This window comes from Heliangelus exortis, chromosome 6 (assembly GCF_036169615.1).
Source record: "Heliangelus exortis chromosome 6, bHelExo1.hap1, whole genome shotgun sequence".
NCBI lineage: Eukaryota > Metazoa > Chordata > Aves > Apodiformes > Trochilidae > Heliangelus > Heliangelus exortis.
The window spans coordinates 11,122,858-11,135,372 of NC_092427.1; the positions used below are offsets into that span (position 1 = coordinate 11,122,858).

At 43.4% G+C, this 12,515-nt stretch overlaps 1 protein-coding gene across 2 annotated transcripts in view; it reads right to left on the bottom strand.

Moving 5' to 3' along the window:
- The window catches only part of PDIA5 (protein disulfide isomerase family A member 5), a 99,351-nt gene that overhangs the window by 70,364 nt on the left and 16,472 nt on the right, over positions 1–12,515 (bottom strand). The gene's annotated exons all lie outside the window — the stretch shown is intronic.

Here is a 12,515-nt window from a genome sequence, read left to right on the forward strand (position 1 = left end):
TCATTCACTGTAGGCATGATGAATGTGTTCTGGAGTCACATCTGGCAAGGGGAGGTAAGGACACTCTGCCACAGCTCCTAAAGGAGGTGTCATGTAACAGCACACAGACCTGCTGGAAGTGATTTTCACACTGAAGAGAGTGAATAATTTCCAGCACCAGATCAGGCTGAGCTGAAGAGAGAAGGGTCACAGGAGAAAACTTTGTATACATTCTCTTAGATGGATGGGTAAAGGGTCTTCATGACCCAACTGCCATCCCAAAAAATGTAGAAGTGAAGCTTTAAGGATACTTCAAACTGAAGTGTACCTTAAGTCAGTCAAAGACCTGGGGAGATGAATGAAACAGCAGAACTACAAAGAAAAGAGGCTGATTCACATTGACATGACTATTCTTTGCATTGACAAACAGCAAGATTAAAAAGCTTGGAAGCTTTTTCCCAGAAGAGGACAACTTGTACCTTTTAGGCAGATAAATCAATTTAGAAAATGAAAACACTGAAAACCCATCAAGTTTAAACTGATTAGAGACACATTAGAGACACTGAGATGTAAGGGTTGCAAGAGCCCCACCAAATTAAGTGCTGCTGCCAGCACTGGTGCTAATTCTCCCAATGTTCTCCAGCTGCCTTTCTGCAAATGTGAGGAACAACAAACAGTAAGTTCACAGTGTGCTGCAGATGAGAGCGTGCCTTTGTGGAAATTTCCCAAATGCTTATTGGAGATGGAAATGAGGAGGGGGTGCTATACACACATGCATCAAAATCAGAATATTATGCTGAAGACGGAAACGAACACTTTAAGGAACTAACAAAGCATGCGGCTACCTCACCAGGAAGAAGCACCTGTAATCCAAACTGTATAAAAGCACGTTCATCTGAAGGGTCTTACCAAAATCAGGTCGGTTCTGCATTTTCAGATCATAGCTAAAGCTAGTTATTTTAACCCATAAATGCTTTCTTTGCTTCATGAAGAGGCTGGAGATCTGAGCCTAAGACGACAGCTATTTTAGTGTTGTCTGCCGCACCTTTGTTTTTTCCCCAGACTGCAGTGGAAGGTGGAGCTAAAGGATGTCATCTGTTCATTGAGTAACGTGGACATTTCTCCTTGTAACAAAACCAGATTACAAAACAAAGAGCCTGGATTTGGACTTTTGCCTAGAAGGTGGTTTGCCACATGGGGTTTTGCGTGGAAAGTCTGCAGCAACATCAAACCTAGAGACCAGAAACATCCTGTCTTCTCTCACCTGAAGTCCTCCAACAGTGCCATGGGCTAAACCTAAGCAACTCCACAGTCAGGGAATCTCAGGAGGACACACCAGTTTCAGCACCCTCCTAATTATCCTAGGCATGGAGAAGACTTGTGGCCCTGCTGGAGTTGACTGCCAGAGAGCTAACTAAAATCAGCCCATACCAGAGTCAACATTTGTAAATGGTCTTCGAGACACTCCCAGGTGTTTCCAGGATACACATATACTTGTGGCCATATATACACATATACTTGCCCTGGCCAAGAAGAATGTTAGGTGGCTGACATGAACAAGTGTAATGCTGAAGCCTACCTACAGCAGTGGGGTCTGTCAAACCCCAATATGTGCAGACAATTGCTTCAGCATCAGCAAAGGACCAAAACAGGTATCAAGACAACAATTCTGTTGCCAGCTATGCCACCAATCTGGTGTAACTTTAATTGTTCCTTATGCTTCATTTAGGGATCCAGGTACTCATCTTAGAAAAGTTCTGCAGGGCGTGAAAAAAGGCTACAAAACATGGAGCTGAGGTGTACCTGTGAGCAAGCAGCTAGCAAATCCTACCACTCAAACTCCTACCAATTTATTTGCTGTTTCCATTAAGCTTCTATTTAAAAAAATAAAATAAAAAAAAGAACAGCTGTTTCGCTGAAAGGGAACAGGATCTAAGCCCACCCTATTTTCAAGATTGCTCCACAGTTAGAGATTCACATAGCTGCTTGAATGCACATCCATTATGACAGGAAAGAAAGCAGTAGTTTTCTTCAGTATGTATCCTACTTTTAGTGGGTGAATTCTCTGCACCACAGCATTGAGAGTTGTCTGTTTCTGCAAACCATCTGCACTGATGCAAGGGATGGAAGAGGAACAAATTCCCAGAATAAGAAGTGTCCAAATATCTATCAGTAATTTTTTCATGCATCAGTGCAGAGTTTTCGCACAAGCCAGACCTACCAACTCAGATGCTATTCTGATGATTCTTTGGAAAAAGCAGAACATGAACGTGCAGAAACAGCAGAGATGAACCTGTTCTGATTTTTCTTCGGCTTTCACTTACAGCCAGACAAAAATAACCTCGTCTTATATCACTTGGTAATGACCATTATCCTTAATAAGACTAAACATCAACACAGATACAGTCTTTGCTCTGAGATTTGTCTGTTTTGAACCTCAGCCAACAGCCTCTCTCTGAAGATGAGCTCCTCAACTCTCACATGGGAGAGGGTAATTAGGACTCCGGTTCTTGCAATTTAATTATACCACTTGAAGAGACAGTCTAAATGTTTGTTAAAAAAACTGGTAAGAGAAAAAAAAGGAGGGGAAAAAAAAGAAAAAAAAGAAAAAAAAAAGGGAAAAATACAACAGATTACCAAAACCTAAAAAGACAGAAACCACCTCAGAAATTAGCATTCTACCACCCAGGCCAAGACACTCCAGACAATGTACTAGGCTGAGGAAAAGCCAGTTTGAAGATTAACTCAGTAATGTGAGCCCAGCAGCCATCCTTGACTGCCTTGTGCAGATCAATTCAAATCTTTGCAGGCCCCTATGTTACTGCTGAAGGGACCCATGCTTTGTCTGCAGGCAGTCCTACAAATCATCCCGCTTTATCTCTGTGGAGAATCATTAAAAACTTCAACCTATCTGCAATACCAGCAGCTTTCTATATGGTAATAAGGCCAAAATTTAAATGACACGATGGCACAGCTTCCTTCCACTCCCATGCCTTCCCTTCCCACAGAACTAAACCAGGGTCCCAAAATGCTCTGTTGCTAGAGAAGTGAAGACCTACAGCAAATTGTTAAAAACAAACAATAAAATAAAAGTTCCAAGTTGACCTAACTAAGCAAGAAGCCTAAATAACAACAAAGACAGTGTCCATCACAGGTATAGCTCACCCCTTCCCATCCCTCTCTCCTCCACGGGGAGACACTTCTGTTGTTCTGGTTTGTGATGGAGCTGGCAGGAAGCCTGACAGAAGCAATCCCTGCAAACCTCTTGGGGTCCCTTGTCAGCATTAGCATACACAAATAATCAGTTTGCACAGCCCACCAGCTGTTACCAGGGGCAGGAGGAGGGTGAGGGACTTACAAAGCTGATCTGACCTCCTTTGGCCTGCCAGCAGCAATGTCAGTGCCTGCAGGGGATTTGCCAGGGGCGCTCCTCAGGAGCAGCACAGGATGCTCTGTGAGGGGCTGCCTGTGTGTGTGGCAGCTGTAAGCTGGTGGCCATGAGGGCAGAGAACAGTGAGAGACAGTGATGGCAGTTCCCAGTGGAATGGGCAACCCAGAGAAAGCCTTTGGCAGCACAAAGGAAAAAGAAAGAAAGAAAGAAAGAAGAGAGGGCAAAGCCAGACAGAAAGAATTAAAAAGTGCCAAGGTGGCCAATGGCGGTCTGACCTGCATCAGGAACTGTGTGAGCAGCAGGGCCAGGGAGGTGATCTTACCCTTGTACTCAGCCTCAGTGAGGCTGCACCTTGAGTACTGTGTGAGGTTTGGGGCATCACAGTATAGGAAGGACACTGAGGTGCTGCAGGGAATGCAGAGAAGGGCAACGAGGCTGGTTAGGGGTCTGGAGAACTGGTCTTACCAGGGGAGGCTGAAGGAGCTGGGGCTTCTCAGCCTGGAGAAGACGAGGCTGAGGGGAGACCTTGTTGCTCTCCACAGCTGCCTGAAAGGAGGCTGTAGTGAGGTGGGTGTTGGCCTCTTCTCCCCAGTGACCAGCGATAAGACAAGAAGAAGTGGATTCAATTTGTGCCAGGGGAAGTTCAGATTGGATATTAGGAACAATTTCTCCACCAAAAGAGTGATGAAGCATTGGAACAGGTTGCCCTGGGAGGTGGTGGAGACACTGTCCCTGGGGGTGTTCAAAAAATGGGTAGATGTGATGCTTTGATTCTATGCTATGCTATTCTACTCCACTCTATTCTATTCTGTTCTGTTCTGCTCCACTCCACTCTGTTCTACTCTACCCTACAATCCAGGAGTTTGGCTGCACTAAGTCCACATTGGCTTCTGAAAACAGAGTAAGTCCAGGCTAGATAGACCCTGGTAAGAGAGGTGGATGCTCTGTCTAGAGGTGGCAGTGCCAAACATCCTCCTTGGGGCAAATTCAAATACTGTCCTGAAAATACTGAATGCTGCAAGGTAATACTGAACATCCTCAGCACCATCCTCTATCACCAGCACCAATTTGGTTGTCCACAGCTCCCTAATTTTTTCCCTTATCATGTAATGCTGCCCATTGGCTTCTCATCAAGAAAGGAAAACAGCCCTACAACCACATCAGCCTCTAGGGATGAAGGATCTGGGATGACTGTCAAATCCTCTCGAGAAGTGACAAAAATCCCATCCAAAGAAAGTTCACATCTCCAGCTGGCAAAGCATTAGCAGCACATGGACACATCGTGTGGCCACGCCACTTCAGAGCCACAGTGCTGGCATCTAACACTTTGTGACACAGACTGGACCCAGCCTTCTTTTTCATCTACACCTACAGTGTTTTCTAAGAACAAGGGAAGTGATTCATAAAAATACTGACAGCACCACTTTAAGTAACCAGGTCAGGAAATCTGTCTGCACAAAAACTCTTTCACTTCTTTATTAGCATATCAGAAAACCATGTGTGAACCACAGACCTCAAAATCTGTAAACAGATTTTCTCTCTTCTGTCTGCAGGTCTCTCCATTTGAAACAGGGCTAAACAACCCATGTGAATTATGCTGCTTCAGTCCTTCATTTCACAGTTGAGCCTGCAGACCCCAGCACAGTGGAGGTTCTGGAGGTTGTATTAGTGGCTGTACAGTCACTGGTGGCTGTACACTGTCACAGCTCCAACAGCTGGAAGAGATCATAGAATCATAGAATTGGCTGGGTTGGAAGGGACCTCAGAGATCATCAAGTCCAGCCCTTGACCCACCGCTGCGGTTGCTAGACTATGGCACTGAGTGCCAGATCCAGTCTCTTTTTAAATATCTCCAGGGATGGAGAGTCCACTACTTCACTGGGCAGCCCATTCCAATGTCTGATCACCCTCTCTGTAAAGAAATTCTTTCTAATATCTAACCTAAACTTCCCCTGGCACAACTTAAGACCATGCCCTCTTGTCTTGTTGAAAGTCATCTGGGAAAAGAGACCAACCCCCACTTGGCTACAACCTCCTTTCAGGGAGTTGTAGACAGTGAAAAATGAGATGAGACTGTTCAGGTAAGGAGGAGGAACAGACTCTGAGGGCAGGGTAATATGGCAGAGCAGAAGCAGGGCTGCCTACAAAACAAGCCTCTAATCACTGGAAAAAAATACTTTGGAAAGTACCAGAGTCAAGGCTGTTGTCCTGTTAATAGAATGCTCTCTCACTATTGTCTCTGTTGTTTAACTGCTTTCATTCATTTATGTTATGGTGAAAACTATCATACAGAGAACAATTCCAATTATAACTTCAGGGAAGCACAATTGCAATTTCAGATGAGCCCCCAGAAGTAAATTACCAAACAGGGTGTCCCAGGCCAATGTGCAGCCTCTGCAATGCCCTCTGGCTACCTTTCAGAGAATACCCTCTCCAGACAACAGACTGATGAACATCCTGAGAAAGCATGGACCTGACATCCTAATAAACAACTAATAGAGCTTGTGATCCAAAAAAGCAACAAAAGGGGTGTCAATGACAGAAATTTCCTTAATCCACCTCAAAATAAAAATCACATTTGCACTTGCAAACCTAAGCTGAAAGAGGAAGTCATGAATAGTCAGTTGCAGTTAGATGTGTTCCACTGAGGTTTCCAAATAGGAAAAAAAGCAATTCATTAGCCATTATTGGAGACAATACAGGATTTTAACTACATTCCTCCAGTCATCAATCCCACCTTCCAACAAGGACTTTATGATCCATTTGCACTAAAGCAGCTGGCATACTTTGCTGATCAAATAAAAACAGACTGACCCCTGCAAAACTATACTCTTAGATGCAGGCATTGCCTCTCCATCATCCTCAGTCCTCCCTCCCAGCCTCGGGTGGCAGCTGCCACAACTACTGCTGCTGATAGTATGTCACATTTGTAAGGCTCCCCCGTATTCTCTAAAGATCACAGACCTTTCTGTATCACACTTGAGACAGATCTTAAATCATAGAAGAAAAAAAAATATATAGATATACAAATCTCAGCTCAAACCATCAGCCCCTAGCTTGCAAGAGCACTTCTCCAAAGAGCAGTGCTCAGCAGCCACTGGATGATAATGGCTTACAACTACTTGAACAGAAAGCCCATATGCAGCTCTCCATGTAGACAGGCACTTTGATTCTATGCTCCTGAGTGGGGTTTAAGAACCTGCAGTCACTAAAATAGGAACAGGGCCCAGGAGAGACAGATGCAGAAGTCATCAGCACAGGAAGCTTAAAAAACAAGATTTATCTTTGAAAACAAAGCCACATCTTGCCACCGTCCTAGGTTACTGATGGAAACTATTTTATAAAAGAAGTAAAAATAACAACAGTTCTCCATAACATGGAACAAATGAGCTGCTCAAGCAATGCAACATGTGAAAAGCTTGAATCTTTTAAGGGATGAAGGAGCATAAAAACCAAAGCCAGGAAACTGCTGCTGCTGGAAAAAATTACAGATTAGGATTAGTAGACTGACTGGAGAGTCTCATCTCAATTCAGGGCCTGCTTTCCCACCTAGAACACAGCAAGAAGCCTCCCTGTGACCCATAAAGCAATTGCAGCCTTCTGCTCCAAGTGCTCCCTTGGAACGTGCCTGGAATGCAAACAGAATAATCCATGTGCTGCGGAGACCCAGAACCACTCATCACCCAATACAAATCACTATCTGTGCCCATTAGTCTATTAGAGAGGCCAAGAATCTATAGGAATGAAATTAAAAAGAAGTATTTTCTGAAAATTAAAACCCATGAGATTAATTCTCACGGCAAGCAAGAGCAATCCAAAGAGCAGAAAGAAAGGAAAGACAAAAAGGTAACAGGTATAGTCAAGCAAAAGCAATTAAGGGAAAAAATTATAAGCTCCAGCCCTGCAGAAAGTCAGGAATTTACAATGAACAATACTTCCCATGGAAATATAAATTAGAAAGAGCACTCAGCAGCCCACATACCTGCACAGAAATAGGTGAATACACTCACAGAAGCCTCCAAAAGCTTTACAGGAACTTCTAGAAATGCCAAACACTCAAACTCTCTTTGCAGCTTTCCTCATCCGGGCCTTTGCTAACTCATACAACCTGGTATAGGGGAACATTGTCCTAACCTGGAACACAAGACTACCAGTCTGGTTTTGAGTTCACACTGATCTAAGATTCCTGCAAAGGCAGGTTTTGAACATATCACCCATGGGCAGTGCAGCACACCATACTGTTCCCCTGGTGCCTGTTTTATGACCTTTAGCTGCATTAGGGTCCTGGAGAGGATGCCAGAGGATGTTTCAAATGAAGAACTGAACTCAGGAAACTGGAGGTAACTTCACAACAAACCTTAGCTCACTTACTCTTCATTGCAGTCTGAAAAGCACCAACATTGAAGATTCACAGGTAATGGGCAATTCTTGGCAAAACCTATGGAATGCACATGGTTAAGATGAAACTGAGACATGAGCCCAGGCTCATACACCCAAGCACCACAGTGAATTCTAGCTAAATGCTCTGCATTTCTGAGTTAATGCAATAAACCAGACTAAATGGGTTTATGTTGGGAACTGAGAGTGAGCTTAAAGAAGGAATCTCTTTCAGACTGGCATGGCGCTTCCTCCATGGTCACTCTCATTGAAAAATAAAAAGGCTTTATTGTGAATTAGCATTAACCACACAGGTTATCATAGAGATAGGAGGAAGGCATTGAAAATCTAGGCTGCAAACAGTTTGCCTTTATAAACTGCATCCACACAAGGACCATGTTGAAAAAGTGTGTTCCTTATGGACACCTGGCTTACCTCCCCTGGACCCAATGCAAATGGAGCCCTTGCTATCTCTCCCAGGCTGGCATCCAACATGTGTCATCCACTCCTGAGCTGCTGCTGCCCTTCACCTTCAAGGCAGCGGTAGAAAAAGGTAGAAATCCCAGGCACTGAAAATCTACTTGGATGGAAGGAGTCGCATCAGTGCAAGAGCAGCACTCCTTTCTTCTTCCTTTTTTCTCTCCCCATTACATCTGGTAATTTTTATTTGCAATTTCAAAGCTTTTCATCAGCTTTAAAATTCAAATAAAGGAAGGAAGATGAGTAGACTTATTCTCTGAAATAAATCCTACTTCCGATCAGCTTCACAGAAGTGAAGGTAAGAACTAAAAAGCAAAATGACACTTACTGTCATCTGTACCAGCAGCCTTATTTCTGAAATTTCTTCATTCTATTTCAAGGCATTAATCTAATTAATTTATGATTGTGTGTATGAGTAAAGCTTTTCTATATCAAAGCATTAGGAAATTAGAAATTTGGGAAAGAGGGTTTCATCTAAAAGGGGGATAAACACAGAAGCTGAGGGAAATTCCACAAAAGACAACTACCCACTGGATTCTGCCCTCTCCTGAACCAGCCCATGTTTAAAGGGGTGCTTCAGCAGCCAAATTTTGGTCTTGCCTTTATGCTAAGCATCACAGGATTGCAACAATAACAAGTAATTACTGGGGATGGAGACTACAACAACAATTCACAGGACACTCAAAAGGGACTACAAGAATAATACATAAAAGCAGAAAAAGTGGGATTAAAACCAACCAAAAATTAGCCAGACATTTTAACCAGATGGCACTTCCTCTTCCAAGCAGTCTGGTGTGCTAAAGCCAAGCACACATGCAATGACAGCAGATGGATATCACACAGCTTTGTTTATGTTTGGGACACATCGTAAAGGGAACCATGCAAGTTTGAGCAGGGAGTAATTAACCAGAGTGAAAGAAATGGGTGCTTTTCTGAAAATATCAGTTCACATCAGGGAAGGAGTTATAGTCAACACAATTCAGTACCAGGAAAACACAGGAATGTTCAGTAAGTCACGTTTGGGATGGACAGAGCAAGCTTCAACTTCTGCCAAATCCTCAAAACAGCACCTGACCACAATGCATGCTAAGACCTGGAACACACATTCTCTTCTCTTCAACAAAGCCATTTTACTCTTTCCCCCTTCTACTTCACCAAAACTAGTTACACTCTTCCAAGCAACATCAGTCCTTGACCAACCAATAACCTACCACAAAAGCTACTCAAGAAGGCTAGAAGATAACTCTACATTGATTACTCCTCAAAATCAGACCTTGCGGCACAAACTGAGGCCTGAGCTTTTGTCTGCTTTAAAAACAAGAAACAAAAATTTTGTCTTTCACTCAAGCAGCAATTTCACCTTAACTGAAGAACATCACTTTGTACTTTTTACTTGCCACCCTAAGGAGTTGCCAAGAGTTTCTATGAGGGACTGTGGGAGGCAGAGGCTCTGCAGCAGGGATGCTGTCTGTCTGTCTGTGCAGCACCCACCATCTCCACCACAGCCACCCTGATGTTACAGTTAGAACCATCCCAACTCCTCACACAAAAGGTGACACTTTCTTTTTCACAAACGTCTTAAGTTTTCAACTCCCTATGAAGTCTTTCCATTTTCAAAATTTCTATCCTATTAAATATTATTCAATAACAAGTCCTCAGCTTGCTTTCCTGCCCATCCCAATAGCATCTGAACACATCAAGAAGAACACTCATTTGTGCTGCTGTAGCATTTTTCCTTTCCAAGTTCTCCAGTCCCTTTACAAACACTGACTAATGAATCAGGCAATATTTACCCAGTTGCCTGGAAAACAGATACACCTTTTTTAACAGTGCAAATTAACAAAAAGTGAACTATCCTCAGAGTCAGGAACAGAAGCTGGGGCTCACAGCTCCATTAACATGGTGTCTTCCTGAAGACAAGACTCAAAATACTTGCTCATATGATGCCTGATCCATCTCTCTGGGACACTGAAGATTTACCAGCCTGCAATATTGTGCTCTACCCCTGCTACCAGGTAGCCTCAAGTCAGAAATAAAGTACCAAGTATTACAGGGAGGAAATAAATAAAAAATTTGTAGCACAGAGCACTCTGCTCAAATCAACAGCAACAAAAGTAGCCATCACACAAAAGACTGCATTTTATGAGGCATTATTAATTCAATATTCTGTCATCTCTCACACCACTATTCATTCTACACCAAATGCCTCAGCAAAGACTTCCTAATTAAAACATGGAAAGGCTAGAATAAAACATATTTTTCTCACATTGTTTGTGGGTCTATTATTCACAATTGAAATAGCTTCGTGTTTAATTATGTTCAGAGCCACATCCTCTATCTCAGCACACAGGAGCAAACACTGACCACTTCAATGCTGCAAGCAATTCTCATGCTGCCCCTTCATCTCTGGCAGGAGACGTCTATCTGCCTGTGCAAACTGATTGAAATCTCCCATGAATGAGGGCCTTATCTGCAATAGTGCACACAGAGGCCTCCCTGGGTGTCTAGAGCTCAGCATGGCCCAGTTCCAGCGTAGCAGGTAAAGTAAACCAAATGTGCCAAACATGCAGGGAGGAGAAGGCATCTGGCACTGCCCAGCCTCACATCTCCAAAGCCCAGGCACTCTGGGCAACTTTTATCCTGCAGAAAAGTGACAAGCCAAGTGACAACCTCTTCTACTTCACACTTATTCTCGGCAGGAAACCAAGTATTTCCTCACATTATGCTGAAATAACAAGCCCCCAAGATCTCACTGCAACTGCTCAACCTGGAAATGAAAGCTCAAGTCTAACCTGACTCCTCCCACAGACCTCACAAAAGCTGAGGCCAAAGAGCCAGTTTCCAAGTCATCAGCAGCTCGGGCAGCCCACCCCCAGCTGCAAACCTGCACACTCCTCTGCTGCATGAAATACAGAACACACTGCCAAGAATTAACAATCCACAATAATTTCCATTAGTGGAGCAGTAGGTTCTTGCTTCCTCCTGAAAATGAGGGGAAGAAGGGGAGTGACAAGAAACAACAAAAGCACCAGAAATAAAGGCAAAGCCAGACTGCCATCATCACCACAGGGAAGCACAGACACAAACCACAACTCTGTGTGTATGCCAGCCTTGCCAATGCTTGGATCTGAAGGCAAAGAAGTCCGCTGTAGCAGGATGTGAAGATGAAAGCCAAAATTCCCTGCTAAATATTGCTGCCAAACAAGCCATTTCTTGTCAATATTTGTAAAACAAATTGAGCTTGTACTGTAAATATCCCTGCATCTGCCCGCTGTTTGTTTCGGCATGAAGATTTGCAAATAAGTTTCACAGCATACTTGCAGAGGGAGAATAGCTTAAGCAGCTCTGGTAGTACTCATCTGTTCAGGCCCTACAAGTGTCCTTTTGTGATTGGTGACAGACAGCACTACTGCAGCCTCTCATATGGTCACTGCAATGAAACAGGCAGGAGTTTGCAGCCACACCAAAAAAAATGGCAAAGGAAAAAAAAAACTATTTCAAAGTTATCTCAGCACTACAAGATTGATTTCAGAATGCTTTAGAGTTTTAACTAGCAAAGCAACCACAAAACATGGTTCAGGCTCAAAGTATTTGCTGGTTTGTTGTTTATTTTAGCATGCACAAAGCATGTGGCCTTTGCCACAGGCCTGTCTTGAAGCTAAACTCACCCTGTGAGGAAAGTTCACAAGCTCTGTTAGGGCATCCCTCTGCAGAAGAGAGGGACAGAAGAGACATTTCTGACAAAAACACAGTTACAGTTGGACAAACCATGTTTTTTTCAGGTTCTCACCAAATGATTGGTCTGAAAGGAAGCACTGCCTGACCCTCAGAACAGTCACAACTACTGCCATGTTACAGCATCGTGTCCACTGCCTGTCATTCAGTGAGCAGCCATCTGATTGAGGTATTACTGGCATAAAAGGAAATTCCTATGTCTCCCTGCCTTTTACAGCATGACCTTCACCAGGCTGCTTCTTTCTCTGGGAATAACTCACCTTTCACAACAAATAGAACCTCAACTTAAAATATTTCCCCGCCATGGTTAAAGAAAGGCACTGCAAGTGCTTCCCAGAAAATGTATTAAGGTACTACCTGGAGGATACTTTAAAATACATTTCTTGTAAGTAACTCCCATAACAAAGTTTGGGTTAGATGAAAACATTTGGAAAGGGAGAGCATACCGGGGTCTGATGAATTGAAGTTTATTTTACACCAAAATCAAACAACACATTTCCCTTCCCATCACCATCAATTACAAACTCAGAAGCTCAGGAGCAGAGACTGATCT